General features: G+C 31.1%; 1 protein-coding gene across 4 annotated transcripts in view; it reads left to right on the top strand.

Moving 5' to 3' along the window:
* The first annotated feature begins 770 nt into the window (after window positions 1-770).
* The window catches only part of Shc (SHC-adaptor protein), a 52,506-nt gene continuing 40,195 nt past the window's right edge, over window positions 771-13,081 (top strand). The window contains exons 1-2 of one of the 4 annotated variants that reach the window (XM_076483222.1): window positions 771-908; window positions 8,791-8,895. The gene's annotated coding sequence lies outside the window, so the exon portion shown is untranslated. The remainder of the gene's footprint in view (window positions 909-8,790; window positions 8,896-13,081) is intronic. The other 3 variants (XM_076483225.1, XM_076483224.1, XM_076483226.1) reach the window with 3 other exon arrangements.

A 13,081-nucleotide genomic window follows, 5' to 3' on the forward strand; every position in this document is an offset into this window, starting at 1 on the left:
GCGAGGGGCCTGAAAGTGGATCAGCGATGAGCTTACACTCTTGTAACGCTCAAATCAATGGCTCGATTTCACGCAATTTATAGAGCGCAAGTGGTATTTTCTGTACCTTTGAGTTAAAACAGTTTTAAGAGGTACCTAATTAACTAAAGAACAATATGACGTTTTGAAACAGCTACATGTGGGATATCATGTTTATTTCTGTATAACGTTTCATCTATCCTCGCTGTTAGAGTTTGTTTGTTTGTTTGTTTGTTTTGGAATTTCGCACAAAGCTACTCGAGGGCTATCTGTGCTAGCCGTCCCTAATTTAGCAGTGTAAGACTAGAGGGAAGGCAGCTAGTCATCACCACCCACCGCCAACTCTTGGGCTACTCTTTTACCAACGAATAGTGGGATTGACCGTCACATTATACACCCCCACGGCTGGGAGGGCGAGCATGTTTAGCGCGACGGGGGCGCGAACCCGCGACCCTCGGATTACGAGTCGCACGCCTTACGCGCTAGGCCATGCCGGGCCTCGCGCGTTTTCTTATAGCAAAGCTACATCTGACTATCTACTGAGTCCACCGAGGAGAATCGATCTTCTGATTTTAGCGTTGCAAATCCATAAACCTACTGCTGCACCATCGGGGGGACAGTTTGTTTATTATAAAACACAAAGCAACACAATTGTGCTCACCACAAGTATTGAAACCAGTTTATGGCGGTGTGAGCCTATAAACTTGCCGCTGAGCCATAAGGAGCTATAATAATTTATTGTTTTATATTTTATCCACCAGGTGGCTAAAATTGATGTTATGTTTAACTTAGTTCAATTCTTTTCTGAGGGTAAAAACAGTTAAGCCTAATTGCGGTAGAAGTTGATGAATAGTTATTTTGCGTAAAGCACGAAGTTATAAAACAAACAAGTAAGTTCATAGATAGTTGCAGAATTATTTGTAAGCAAAGCTTTTCCAGGTATTTTAAAGTGAATTAAAATATTCAACACTAGTGGTATAGCCGCAGGGTTCGGTAAATTTCTGTGCAAGTTTTTGTGTTCCTTTAGGTGAGCAATGTAAGTGTAAAATTTATAAAAGTAATTGTAAATCAATGAACCAGCTTTATTTCTGCAGTGACTGGGAGGGGAGAAGTTAAATACATTCTATAAGTTAAAACTAAAAGTATACTGTAAAAGCTAGTACTAGTGCTGGTAGTAGCAGTGCACCTAAGTAATTCAAATTTCAAGTCATTACTGAATACTACATATTCCCTAAAGTATTACAAGTATTTCAAATTTATTTGACGTTATTTTTTGTTTTTTTGCTAGTAAAAACAGTAGTCAACATTCAGCTGTGATGACAAAGAATGTACCATTACTGGTCAAGTTTACAATAGGTTAGAAGTAAAGAAATAGGAAGAATCAACTTGTATATAGTTGCAGGTGAAATTCTGCCAGTATTCACTGAGTACTAGTGGTTATTTTTTAAGTACCAAGACTTATATGTGCTACTTGTTTTGGATGTGTGTTCCATTGTTCTGTCAGAAAGCATTTATGCATTGAAATTGTTTTTTATGTTTACATATAAATTGTTTTTTTCAAAAAGTGGTCTACTTCACCTAGCTGAGTACTTTTTTTGTTGATAATTTCACTCCTGCATACAGTATCTCACTGGGAGTAAGTGCGATAACAAATGTTAAGGTAAAATAAGTTATTAAACTAATACAATTAATAATATGTATATATATATGTGTGTGTGTGTGGGAAACTTATTTTAAAACTAAAGTCCCAGATATTATGAAATATACATTTTCAGTTAAACTACCACTGGTATCATTGTGAGATTGACAGATTAATCCACAATGAATTGGATAACACTCGTAAATGTACTTTTAGGAAAAATTATGTATGAAGTGCTAATTTTCTTTTGAGTTAAAGCTCTCAAAATTTGGACATTGTAGTTTACAGTACTTTTACTCTGATTTTAATATACCAACTCAAATGTCTAAATTGTATATAAAAACTCATTTTCCTATGTCTGACCTCAATTTATAATATACTAAACTAGTCTTCTCTTAAATTCTTTTAGTGTTGCAGTTTTTACCTCATCTGAAATTAAAATTTTCTGATAGGCTGACCATTGTATCAAAAATTAACACTGCTTTGATAACTAGAGTTTAGTATTTCCCAAGAAAATAGTTATCCTGATAAATCAATTTTAGCCAGAAATGTATAAATATAATATAACTTTATATCAAGACCCCAACCCATTAATACCCTTCCCCAACAAGTTTGCAACCCTTATAGAATTTACTAACACCAAAACTACCTACAAATAAATGGCTTAACTATTAGCAATCCTGTGTCACAAGTTCTGGCCAACAGTTTTATGACACAGATCAAATCTCAAGCGATCAATTCAGCCTTACACCTTCCATTATACTGGTACAAGTATGTTGATGATACAGTTGCTAGATTCATGCCTACAGAACACAATTTTTTCAGTCGCATTAACACCATATACCTCAACATTAAGTTCACCTGTGAACATGAGAAAACTAACCAATTAGTGTTTCTCAACCTCAAGATTACAAGAACCAATACACATTTCAAAACAGAAATCCATGGAAAAATCACATACCCTGGAATGCACATTCCCTGAGACTCAGCACATAAAAATTCAACATACTAAGAAAGCAAATAAACAGAGACACAAAGCTATGTTCACCTGACAAAAGTAATGGTGAACTCAACAAAACAATGGTTCATCAACATAAACAAATTTCCTCAAAAAAATTTTAAAAAACTTATACATACATACCTAGATCAACAACAAAAAAATAATAATATATTCCAAGAAACAACAAACTATAAAACCTTACACTGCTGCATACCATATATTCTTGAAATCAGCAAAACAAACCCACCAATATTTGGAAAAAAGAAACTTGTAACAAAACACAACATTCCAGTAAACACTAAATTTACTCAAAAACCAGGTCCAGGACTAAAGTCTATACTATGTATAAACTACACTGACAAACACAATACCAACATTATTTATTAAATACAATGTAACAGCTGCCACAACTTCTACATTGGAGAAACAAGCAGAGAAATGGAAACCAGATTCCAAGAACACAAAGAAAACACCTTTGCACGATTTTGAACACTGCAAATCAAATAAGCACAACATAACTGCAGAAAACACCCACATACTAAGTAGGGAAACAAATACAAGCAAATGTAAAACCAAAGAAGCCCTGCTTATACAACAACTCAAACTAAAATTGAACCAATATAAAGGAATACCTTATACCAAAACTAATAAATAACCTAACATCTAACTGCAATGCCTCCTGTAATCCCATACTTGTTTACACTCTTGTTCCTAAGAGGTGCCCACAATGGTCAGTTGCAACTCTTTTTGTTAACCTGAAGATGACCTAAGAAGGTTGAAACATTCTGTACTTTATTTTAATTAAAGTTTTAATCCATATCTGCTGTCTTGAGAACACATTTTCACTTCAAGTGGGTTTCGTGTCATCATGAATATAACCTAGTATGAAACTTAACATAAGTTATGTGCATTTCTGTTCTAGTGTCCTGGCTACAGCAGCGATATGAAAGTTACTGTAAATATTCTGTTATAGCTTACAAAATTGAACTGTAAGAAAAGAATTAAAGATTTAGATCTAGAGTGTAGAAGAACAAGAGACAATTTGATTTGGTGTTTCAAACTTTTACAAGTTTGGAAAATCAGTTTATAAATTATCTGAAAGATTAAGTGAAAAGGTTGGAAAACACAAACTTAACTCAGGAGGATTAAGATGGAATCTTCACCTTAATTATTTTGCTTGTTATTTCTGTGATCTTTCAGAATAGTTCGATGTTACGACATGTGTAGGGGGAATTATTTCAGACATTTATTTTGGACAGGTATACAAATATGAAGTTTGATTTAATGTTCTGGCTGATTGTGGTAGTGAGTGGGAGTGATGTAAATAATTTTATTTGTTGTCAACTAGTTTTATTTTATGTTCAAACTGCTAGGCAGGTGCTTGTAGATGATTTTCACTCTTGATTTTGTGTAAATTGTACACCATTGGTTGAGCTCCAAGTGTCTTAGTAAATGCTATAGTTATTATGAAGTATGAAGATTAAAAATCAGGACACAAACTAATAATACTTATGTTGAAAAAATCTTTTGATGGATGTTTTGTTTCAGTCGTGTTTGTTAATTCAAATATTTTTCACCAGTATTTTAATGGGTATATTATTGTCATGGTAATATGTGTAATTTTTTATTATTTTTTCTGTACAACTAAATTTTCTCTTTCACATCAATATTAAGTTAACTCAGTTTACTTTTATTAACTAAACTGTGCAAGAATTGTTGTTGACTTGTACTGTAATCTCTTTATTAGGGTTTGAATGTGTATCAGCTTCATGCTTTGTAAAGACTATTTGTCTTGCAATGAATTATTTAATTTTAGTTTTACTTGAATTATGAGGTGTGTCACTGGTCAACTAACGCTACTAGAACAAAGGTCTCACATGAATAAGTCTGTATATTCTAAGATTCTCAACCAACTTATTTTTAAATATATAAATAACATTAACAGTGCATTTGTTCAGTCCTAAGATAATCTTAGTGCTTCAAAAATTTCAGAATGAATTACAGTAATAATGTTTACCAGTTTCTCTATATCTATTATTAGGATTAAGGAATTTTTTAAAATGTTTTTCCTCATTCTTTTTTTACAAACAGTACTCCTGTGATTTAAAATAATTTAAAAATTTATTTACTAAAAATTATTAATTAATTTGATTATAAACTAACAGCTTCTGTCATGACTTAAACATGAGAAACTTTGGTAGAATGATAGTTGTTTTAGCCCTATTTGCACAGGTGGGAGTCAAAGTGTGTATGTCCTCATGTTGTATAATTTCATTCAACATGGTAGTTAGCATGCATTTGATTTCATGGTTATTGTTTCATGTTACCTCACATTGCTTATTTCACAACAGTTCATTTTAAAGTAAAGAAAATGCTAGATACAATACACAGAGATGCTCAACAAAATTTCAATGTGCATTTGGGAGACAGCAAAGGTTATTCAAATACAGTTTGCAAATTGTATGATGGATGAAAGTATTTTTATTCTTTCAGACTGGCATTGATATTTCAACTATTTAGAAAAACATTATTACTACATCTGATTTTTTTTTATGTAAAACAGACTTGTACTGTTGACTAAAACTTTGTAATGTTTCATGAAGAAATATTTTATCAGAATTATAGCTGACACTAACATCACTTTTGCCATACACAGTGAGTTAAAATGATATTAAAGTTAATTGCAATATTTATAATACTCTAGTAATTTTTTTCATATCCACAATTTTACTTCAAGTGTATACAAAGACTGTATTCTGTTTTTTGTTAAACATATTTTTGTGAAACATAGTTACAAATATTATATTAAAAACTAAGCTTATATTATGAATGTAAAACATTCAGTAAAGTAATAAAAGCATTTTTGAAATCATAATGAATCTCTTGATTGCATTTGTTTTAAGGGATACAAACAGTGAAATTAGTATTATACTTATTGGAAAATACTGTATCAATAACTTATTAAAATTAATATTAAAAAAGGAGAAATATTTTGAACTTATTTTGCATATACAAATTTTTCATCATTCTATTAATGTGGAGTCAAAGTATAAATAAAAATTATATCACTAAATTATTTTGGCATATCTTTCATCTTAACAATTAACTTGTAGGTTTATAACACATTTATATTTATTTAAGTGAACTGAGATAGATGAGCTTAAATATACAAGTGTGGATTATATGAGTGATTTGTTTCATATTAATCTTCCTTAATTTAAGCTCTGTAAGAATTACATTTTAAAACTATGCTATTAGTTTTGATAATTTGATTTTAAAATATCCATGTAGTAAAACACCAAAATACTTAACCAAAGTTAAAATTCTCTGATGTAGTTGAGTTAATTAATATAATATAAAAAATATAGCCTAAAAGATTGACTCATTTAGCACAGTTTCCAGGATGTGAAATAGAAATGACAACTGGCAGCTTCCAAAGATGGGACAATTGTATTTAAACAAATTTCATAATTATTTTGGTTTGTTGCACCAGTCCAGTTAATTCTATCATAACTTATAGTAGGCTATGTAAGGTGGTTATCAAATATTTTAGTTACTAGTATTTATATTTAGAAGTTACTAAGAAACCTTAAGAAATTAAAAGGAAAATGTTTGGTATAATGACATGTTTTTTTGTTTTTTTCATCAGACATGACATTTCAGTTTTAGTAATAATTTTGATACAGAATTTACAAGAAAATATGGTGGTAGGAGGTATGTTTGGTAACCTCAAGTCCTATGCCAATTTTCATCAGACTTATCTGTAGCCCACTCACATGCATATGTTTTTGTTCTGAGAAAAGGAGATTGTATTGAAGTTTACAAGATTATCCAAGAGATCAGTAAGATAAGGGCATCTTCTTTTTTTTTTTTTTTTGCTGTATTCAGAAGATAATAGGCCAAGAAGACACAAGTTTAAGATTAGAAAAAAGTTTTATTTAAAGATTGCTATTGTTGTATGTACTGAGTTGGTGTTCATTTACAGTAGTGGATGCTGGCAGTCTTAAGAGGGACATCAATGACTCCCTGTAAAATAAGGGATAGGTTTTAATTTCAATTCTTTGGATGTATGTTTTTGCAGGAATTGTCTTTGAGGATCCAATACTGTCCATATGTTATTAAAATATACATGTTTGTGCTCTAAAGTGGCACAGTGGTATATTTGTGGACTTGTACTACTGGAAACTGAATTTTGATACGTGTTATGGGCTGATCATAGATAGCCCATTGTGTAGCTATTCTCTTAACTACAAACAAACAAGCATTATATTTGTACCTTCATGAAAATATACATTTGTATTAAGGCATAAGAATTAGGCAGTGTTAGCAACTAGTAATGCTGCTACTTGTTAGATTTTACTATTGTGATGACAGAATCTGTCTCATTGAACTTAAGAGACATCCCAATGTAGTAATTGTAATGTAACACTGGATAAAAAGTACAAAACTGTAATATATTTCAGGATGTAATGAACATTTAATTATAATGATTGAATTTTCTCTGTGACAGAATTAAAAGGTAGAATTTAAATTATATAAAATGATGTGGATTAACTTGATCTTTGTTTTATAAAACACTGAGAAAAAGGTATTAAATCCTAATTACAATACAGAATATTGAATAAAATGATTTTTTAAGTATTTATCATTGACACTGGAAGGAAGAAGAAATATCTAAGGCAGTGAATTCTAAACTTTTTTCATTGATGACACCATAATCCGCTTACATTGATTTGCATGACATTCCTGCTACCATATGCAACATTTTTTTATTGATTTTTTTTGGTTTTAACCTGTTGACTGCCAAGTATTTCAGCTGCTATGGCAACTCTGAACCAAGTTCAAAATACAACTCTAACGCTTCTTCATTTTGTATCTTATTTTTGTGGCTCCATTTTGGATCAAAAGTGAAACAATTTGTAAGTAGGGCAAATGCACGTGTGGTGCTGACATCTAGTGTTGAAGTTAGATATTATTGAGAACGAATTAACTCGTCCATGGCACTGTGTTACCCATCGGTTTGGAAGAGTTGTCTTGTCTATGGCACTGAATAGGGTAATTATTCTGTTTGGTGAAACTTTTGCAACACTCCCAGCATCATGTTGCAGCACAGCTTGCAAACCACTGATGTTATGCTAGTATCTTTGGTAACTAGGATTATCGGAATACAGTATTTAATAAGTCCATCTTAATGATAGTGAACAACTGTGGAACGAAAATGTTGAACTAAAGATGGAATTCATCTGTTGTATTAGGGTGCAGCTTCAATACTTTAGTTATAATTACCATAAAAATCATAAAAGAAGGTATGTGTGCTTAAATAGCCTAAAACTATCACAATATTGTAAGTACACAATAATTTATTGAAGTAGTGTCAGGATTGTTGTACAACTCTGTTTCATTGGTAATCCTACCTTGTTATCGGTAGGTCATTTGTTAAAATAGTCTGATGATGATAGGGTATAATACTGCTAATAAAAATGTTAAAATATCTGATTTTTTTTTCATTTTCGAATGAAATCACAAGAGAAAATTCACCATTATTTACTGGAGCTGGATGATTAGCTTGATTGAGTGATATCATCTATTAGTTACGAGAATCAATTACGTTGATTAGTGTCCAATAAAATAACTGATTAATTAAATCAATTTATATCACAGAATTAATTAACTATTGGAAATTAGTGTTTCCAGTCATTACTGTTTTTTATTATTCCAACTGTACAACTGATCAAATTATTGCAATTATGATTTGAAAAATTTTTATTATTTTCTCATAATTCAACTTCTTTTGCATCATCAGTTAGTGTAATAATTCATAAAAATGATCATGTAATTAAATTTAATGTTTTCAGGCCAGATCTTGTGAGAAAAATAAATTAGTTGAATATAATCAATCAATGAATCCAATGATTAATTAATTATTAAATTTCATTAATCTCCCAGCTCGTTTCTCTACTATTTTTGTTTACTGAGAAATCTGTTTAGCAAATTGTATGCATGGGGCATAAAATACTCAACTTTCATAATTAGTAATTATCTAAATGTATAATATTAGTATATTGTATTTGATAATAATGCTTAACATATTAGAAACTATCAGTCATGTGTTTGAAATGTATTTCTGTTTCAGTTTTAGATAAGTTGTTTGATGTTTGACAGAACTTTGTGTTGGAACTGACTGTAGGTGTCACCTTGCAAAAACAGGGAGAGGAAAAGAAGTGAAACAGAAACCAAAGTGAGTCATCATGATAGCATTTTAGTCATTGTAGACTTGTGTTAAATTTATCAGTACTTAAGTGTTATCACATTCTAATATTGAAGAAAAAAAATTACAATCTTCTTGAATATCTAACCAAGGTTACTGCTAACGTTTTTAGTTGACTACTTACAGTGAATAATGAGAAATTTATTGCACTTTCTTTAAAAAGATGCCAATATTAAGTAGGTCAAAAGTCAGTGAGCACAGCATGAATTATGACCACTCCCAGGGTTTGATTATTCTTTTCAGCTGCAGCTTAAGCCCCATCCATTAAACTCAAAATTCAACTCGTGAAGCCACAGTGCTGATAGCTTTTTATGTGAAACTTATTATGTCAAAGTAGCTAGAAAATACTTCTGAAGTGTTACATTAACATCTCTTCCATTTATTTCTCAGTTACATGTAAAAGAACAGAAAAGAAAAAATATTTTAATGCAGTAAACATACTTGGCATGATGTAATATTTTTGTTTATCAGGTATTTTATTTTATTAAAACAATGTTTAAAACTGTAAAAAAGAATACTATTTGTAAAGGACGATGAGTGCTTCCAAAGCTTTTTAGAGTTGTAATATGAAACTGTCAGAAATGCAGTAGTTTGGGCACTTGAAGAGACTCGGAAGAAAGTCTGTAGTTTCATGTATGCTGGTTAGTGGTACATGCATTAAAATGCTAAAGGTTAAGTGTTAATAGTTTTATACATTTACCTTTGTGGTGAAGTGAAAATCACTTTTGATACTTTTAAAAATACAGTATTTGCTACTGGAATGAAAAGTCCATTGTATAGACTTATTTTGTTTTGGTAAGCATGAACAATTGAGAAAAAAGTTTATGTATTAGTGGATGTTTTATTTTTATCTAAGCAATATATTTTTTTATTTTCTAAAATATTTAACTTCTTTCATATTCTTTGTGATTTTTGTTTATAATATTACGAAGTGAAACTGATAATTTATTTTTTAACCTCAACTATTTTTTAAAAAGTTTTCCTTTGTAATATTGTTACTTGTAACTCAGTTTTGGAGAAACTGGCATGATGTAAGCTACTAGTATCCACAAAGTTAGACTAGAATTCCAAAAACACTAGCAAAACCTTTGATTTTTGGCATTTGTTCTTGTTTGATGGAAATTTCTGTAGGGTTAACTATAATGCACACATAATATGTGTAATACTGACATTTTCAAGTTTTATGTACAATAATTAAAACTTGATGCATGTGACTAACATGTAACTGTTTGTGACACTGAGCTTAGGGTATATCTGGTACAGAAGTGGTGTGGTCTCTCATCTAAGATCCTCTCCTGTGAAGGTCTCCTCTTTTTTACTATTCTTTGGACACTTCTTTTTCTTTTCTCACCCCTGTCCCTCTGCTGATTTAAAGTGCAATTCTAACTACATTTGTGAGAAGAAGTAATGTACAGTATCATAAGTTATTTTTCTATACTGAAGGTGTATTTCTTTTACTTATTTACTTATCTTGATGTTATTCATAACTTTTAAAGAAAACCTGTGTGTGATTCTGTAAGTAGTAGTAGGAGTAAGCTTTTAATTACATGTAGTTATTCTGTAGGCTCCTGTTTGCTGTGTACTTTCTATAAACATTAGACTGTTAAGGAAATATGCATTGGTTACTAGTCAAACAATCAGCTCATCATTCATTATTATTCTCTTTTGATTTATGGAATGTTTTATTTTACTGAAAGTGTTTTTTTGCAAGCTAAATTTTTTCCCAAGCTAACTTGTTGACATGCATGTTCTGTGTTTTACAGTTCCAGGCAGCTTTTAAACACATGATAAAAACAATGGTTTTATCATTTTAAATTTAAAAATATGCCCTTTTTTTACCATGTGGTACATAAATATACATGGAACAATGAATGGGTGGGAGTCATTCATTGTCTTTGTATTTTTGTTTACAAAGGGGATAAAGAACTAATGCTTTTCAAATATGTAATATATGAATAATACATCAGAAAAAATATATTTTGGTCAAACTATACATTGGTGATTTTGCTCCAACTTGAAAAAAGTATATTATGGAAATTCTAACTAGATTTGCATGAACAAGTTCCAAACTTTTTAAAACCTATTTTTAGTGTTTGATTAGCTTATATGCATACTGTAAATGTTTTAGCCTTGTAACTGGTATATTGATAAACTACTCACTTATTTTAACTTTCATTTCACCTCTCAAACTGTAAGGGTAATCTTTAAGAAAATAGGTATCTTCTAAAGTTTTGTTTGAGCTGTGGAATTCATATGAAAAAGGGCATTTGAATGATATATACTTTTCATTTTAATTTAGCTGTGAATCAAATATGTAATGTAACTTAGGTATCCTTAGTCTTATAGATATGTTCTCAAGTTTTTGTTGTAGTCTTGCAATTGATATGAAGGTCAGTTGTGTGTGATTGACATATTCTGAGTTTCAGTTTATTCTTGAGACTTGTATGCAAAATAAGCAATATCTACAATATTTCTCTTCTGAATTTGTTGTAGTTCTCTTCACAATACCCAATGAGTAATTAACCTTTCACCAATGACTAATATATATATGTTCTCAATGTTTTCACATTCATTCAGATAAGAAGGTTTATCTGCCCAGTTTCCTTCTGTCGACCTAGTTGTGCATGCTTCCTCAACAACTACCTAATAATTTCAGTTAAATATAGATGTGTATGTTCTTGCTAACTTAAAATATTATAAAGGTGGTTAGTTTTGAATAATATCCTGGTAATGGAAGTGAGAAGTATTTACTGTATCTGACAAAGGGGCTACTGTTTTAAATGTTGCATAGGTAGGTTAATGTTTCTCACACATTGTACCAAGGCATATTATTCCTGTGGGAAGGAAATTAGTTTAATACTTTTCATTTATGTTAATAATGTTCTGTAACCAGCAGGCAAGTTAATCAAGGATTATCATTTAGCATAAAAAATGTGATTCTAATCTATATAGTAAGATTTGTTTTAGTTATAAAGGAACATATTCTACCCAGTTTTATGTTGACTCTCTTGCTTTCAAAGCATCAGAACTGCTTCTGGCAGTGTAACCAATAAATTGAAACTTTTTAAAGTAATGTTAACACGTGTTGTAGTAATCTTGATTATCATCATATGTATATAGTACATATTAAATGCTCATTGTGGCATTTAACGTGTAGACAGTACACAGAATACAGTTCATACCATAAAACCTGTAGAATTGTTTATCTGATTCATTAACTGTTAAAGTTTGTAGTACTTCCTCCAGAGAACCTGGCATGGCCAGGTGGTTAAGGCACTCAGTTTTTAATCTGAGGGTCGTGGGTTCGAATCCCCATTGTACCAAACATGCTTGCCCTTTCAGCTGTGGGGGCATTATAATTCAATGGTTAATCCCACTTTTCATTGGCAAAAGAGCAGCCCAAGAGTTGACAGTGGGTGGTGAGGACTAGTTGTTTTCCCTCTAGTCTTACACTGCTACATTATGGATGGCTGGTGCAGATAGCCCTTGTGTATCTTTGTGCAAAATTCAAAACAAACCAAACCAGTCCTCTAGATATGTATTTTGATTATTACCGTCCAAATTAGGCAAAGTGACTGTCACTGCTATACATGCAATTTTTTGAACAGTTGTTGAGAAACCAGTACTGGTTGGTTTCCACCTTGGTTGTAGAAATCATATTTCAAGGTACTCACAGATTGTATCCATTCAAATGTCTCCACATTAGGTTTAATAAATCTATCTACAAAAATCTCAAAGTTACTTTTCTCTTCCATTGTATAGAAACTAACAGCTGTCATGTTGTAACACCATTCAAACTATTGAATGGTCTTGTGTTCAAAGTGGATTGCTGTTATTTAGAGCAGAACATGTGTACATGTGTTAATTTTCATTGCTGAAATTATTTTAGGTGGTTTGCAAATTTATTTCAAATCAAATACAAAACAAATATGTACAGGGTGTTCGGAAAGTCACTCTGCACTTGTATATTTATTAACAGACATGTTTCAATATAGAATACGGGAGCTAAATATGAATGACAATTATAAACAATGTTGAAAGTGACCCCCATTGGCATCAATACAGGTTTGGATCCTTCTTATTTTGTTTCTAAACACTGCTATCAGTTGCTGGCTTGAAGTAGACTGAATAAAATATGATTACAAAACTGCACAGT

The sequence above is a fragment of the Tachypleus tridentatus genome, chromosome 13 (assembly GCF_004210375.1).
Source record: "Tachypleus tridentatus isolate NWPU-2018 chromosome 13, ASM421037v1, whole genome shotgun sequence".
In the NCBI taxonomy this organism is placed as follows: Eukaryota; Metazoa; Arthropoda; class Merostomata; order Xiphosura; family Limulidae; genus Tachypleus; species Tachypleus tridentatus.